The 3,331-nt window shown below is 47.9% G+C and overlaps 1 pseudogene; it reads right to left on the reverse strand.

The window, feature by feature from the left end:
- Positions 1 to 2,203: 2,203 nt before the first annotated feature.
- Positions 2,204 to 3,331, reverse strand: part of LOC105551113 — a 24,927-nt pseudogene continuing 23,799 nt past the window's right edge.

The following is a 3,331-nucleotide window of genomic DNA, read 5'->3' on the forward strand; positions in this document are numbered from 1 at the left end:
TTGTTTTGTTCTGTTTTAAGACAGAATCTGTTCTGTCACCTAGGCTGGAGTGAAGTGGCGTGATCTTGGCTCACAGCAGCCTCCACCTCCGGGGCCCGCCGCTCAGCCACCTGAGTAGTTTGAACTGTAGGCACGCACCAACACGCCCAGTTAATTTTGTTTATTTTTTATAGGGCCAAGGTCCCACTGTGTCCCCCAGCCTGGTCTCAAACTCCTGGGTTCAAGCAGTGCTCTTGCCTTCACCTCCCAAAGTGCAGGGATTACAGGCATGAGCCATCACACCCAGCCAGAAAGAATTTTTTGTACTATTCAAGTTTGGGACCCAGTATAAGAAATTTCCATATGCGAAATCACTCTGAATAAACTGCAATTGAAGATACTGTTCATTAGGTTGTGTGATGGTGCCTGTAACAAATTATTAAGGTTTATACCATAAAAAGGTTTATTTCCTGTAAGGAACTGGTACATTTGTTATTCTGAGAAAGGGAACACTATGTAATACATGGATATTCTATTTGCCCTGGCTGGTAGGAAGCTTATATCTAAGTGTTGGGCTCAGTTACTAGGGCTTTTTGTTGTGTATTAATGTTAATTGGTCTTCTTTTATCTGGATTTTTTTATTTTTTGAGATGGAGTCTCCCTCTGTCACCTAGGCTGGAGTGCAGTGGCACAATCTCGGCTCACTGCAAGCTCCACCTCCCGGGTTCATGCCATTCTCCTGCCTCAGCCTCCCTAGTGGCTGGGACTACAGGTACCTGCCAGCTCACCCAGCTAATTTTTTGTATTTTTAGTAGAGACAAAGTTTCACCATGTTAGCCAGGATGGTCTCAATCTCCTGACCTCATGATCTGCCTGCCTCAGCCTCCCAAAGTGCTGGGATTACAGGCGTGAGCCAATGCGCCTGGCCTTACCTGGATTTTTAATGTAAATTCCTTATATCCTTTTTGGAATTAGGTCACACATAAATCAATTACTATCTATTTCTGTGAGACTTAACTCCTTCTCACATAGGAGTTAAACCACATTAAAAATTAAATCCTGGCTTTTTCCAAGTCCCAGCCTAGGGCTTTGCCATGTAAATCTGTGGGAGTAGGGATGTGGGTTTTCAACATTAAACAGCCCTTGTATCTTTGAGCAGTGCTTGTGTGCAATGTGTGTAGAGGTAGCTAGTGGCATCACAATTTAGAATAAAGTATGCTGTTTTTGCAGGCACGTGTTAGGACTCAGTGAACAACATGTTATGGACGTGCTCGAATGAATCTATCAATCAGTGGTGTAACCCTGGGAATCCAGCCTTCCATTATGTCTGCCAGAGACTTGGAGTCCGTCACATCATCACTGAGCCCAAAGGTGAGCTGCACTCATGGTCTTGCACCACCATGGTCATCCCATCACCTCAAAGCTATTGCAGGGAGGCCAGGCAGGAAAGAGACCCCGCCTACTGGGAAGAAGGCAGGCGTGAGCAGACCAGGCAACCAGTCCGCAGGAGCCACAGGCCAGGCCTTCCTAAAAGATACACACCTGTTCCTGTCTTGCCTGTGTGAATGCTGGGGGCAGCGTGTGCTGCAATCAAGGGAGCTCCAGCTTAGCTGACCCACATGGCTCGCTCTCCCTGCGGAGCAGCAATGTGATGAAAACCTTCCACAGGATTCCATCTCTTAGTATGGAATTGTTGGTAAATGTTTTTAAAGATATTGTTCACATTTCTGTGGTCTTTCTCCTCTTATCCCCAGCTTGAAGTTGTTGAAGTTGGGGCTTGTCTCTTTGATCCCACATATGAAACCTGCATTGTCCCACACAGGGACAGACCCTTGCCTTGGGAGGGACTGAGTGATGACTTCATGTGGCCCCTTCATTTTACAGAGGAGGAATCTGGGTCGTACCATGCTGGCAGAGTTGGTGCAGGCCACTCAGAGAGCAGGAACTAGGAACTAAAGGCCAGCTGCTGCCCAGTAATCTAATGCGTACTTCCTTCAACTTGAATGGGTTGTGAGCCATCCCTAGGGGCTAGCCCCCCACCTCCTCATACCAGGGGTTTTTCTTTGCTCCATGGCAACCACCTTTCCTGTCCCTTCTTTCTCATCACCCTGCTCCCTTTCTCCCTGCCTCAGTGGCCTGTCATTGCTCTCTATTGAGTGCCCCTTCCTTCATGGCTCTCCTGGACCTCAGTCAGGCTGATGTGCTGGGTGGGGACAGCACCTTGTCACCAGGGACTGCTGCTTTGCAGGGCCTGTTGGCCAGGGTCCCGCAGCATTGGACTCAGTGGTGTGTGCAAATCTCTCTTCTCCTTTTGTGTTGCAGCGAGGATGCCGTGAGGAAAGCTGGCATGGCGCACAGTAAATCCAGCAATGATACGGAGAGCCATGTGTTCCTGAAGGCCAAGCCCTGGGTAAGTCCATAGCGGGTCAGTCCCTCTGGCAGAGAGGCTGGGAAAGGAGAGTGTCACAGGCTCTGGAACCTCTCTGTGGGGGGTCCTAGGGAGACGGAGTGGTGTGGTTGCTCGTTGATTGATCACAGGGAGTCGGGATGGGGTGGTTGCTCATTGATGACTGGGAGTCTGGGTGGGGTGGTTGCTCATTGATTGATTATAGGGAATCGGGTTGGGGTGACTATTCATTTATTGATCACAGGGAGTCGGGGCAGGGCCTGTTGGCCAAGGTCCCGCAGCATTGGACTCAGCGGTGTGTGCAAACCTCTCCTTTTGTGTTATAGCAAGGATGGCATGAAGAAAGCTGGCGTGGCGCACAGTAAATCCAGCAACGATAAGGAGAGCCATGTGTTCTGTATCTATCTCTGTGTCCATGGCTTTGGCCTCTGAGCGCATGGCTCTGCCCTGATGGTCATCTTTCTTTTCTTAAAGGGTAGCACATGTTTGAGGTTGAGTAGTTCTATCAGCCTATTTCCTGCCTCTCTAGTTTTGGGAGTTCTTTGATTTTGTCTAGTCTCTAAACTTTCTAGTCCAAGCTGGCAGTGTTTCTGCTGGGAGAACATTCTAAAATCCTTGTGGAACTTCTCCGTATGTGATGGAATTCATGGCATCAGATGAGGTTTCTCCACAGATCTTTCCTGGATAATTCTGTCTCTCTTCCTCACTTCTGTGAGATGATTGAGGGGATTCAGGAGTCTCATGTGTAATCTCTTTGGCACTAGGGAAATTTGCAAGACATGCCACACCCTTGGCATTCCTCTACAGAACACACTTTCCTAACAGTGAATCTCCTAGTTTTAGCATTTTGGTTTTTTCCAATCTAAGTAGTCTGAGAATTTCCCAAATAATCAAGTCTAGGTTCCTTTGGCATAACAATTCTTCCCTCAGTTTATCTATTTTTTT

The sequence above is a fragment of the Mandrillus leucophaeus genome, unplaced genomic scaffold (genome assembly GCF_000951045.1).
Source record: "Mandrillus leucophaeus isolate KB7577 unplaced genomic scaffold, Mleu.le_1.0 Scaffold507, whole genome shotgun sequence".
Classification (NCBI taxonomy): Eukaryota; Metazoa; Chordata; class Mammalia; order Primates; family Cercopithecidae; genus Mandrillus; species Mandrillus leucophaeus.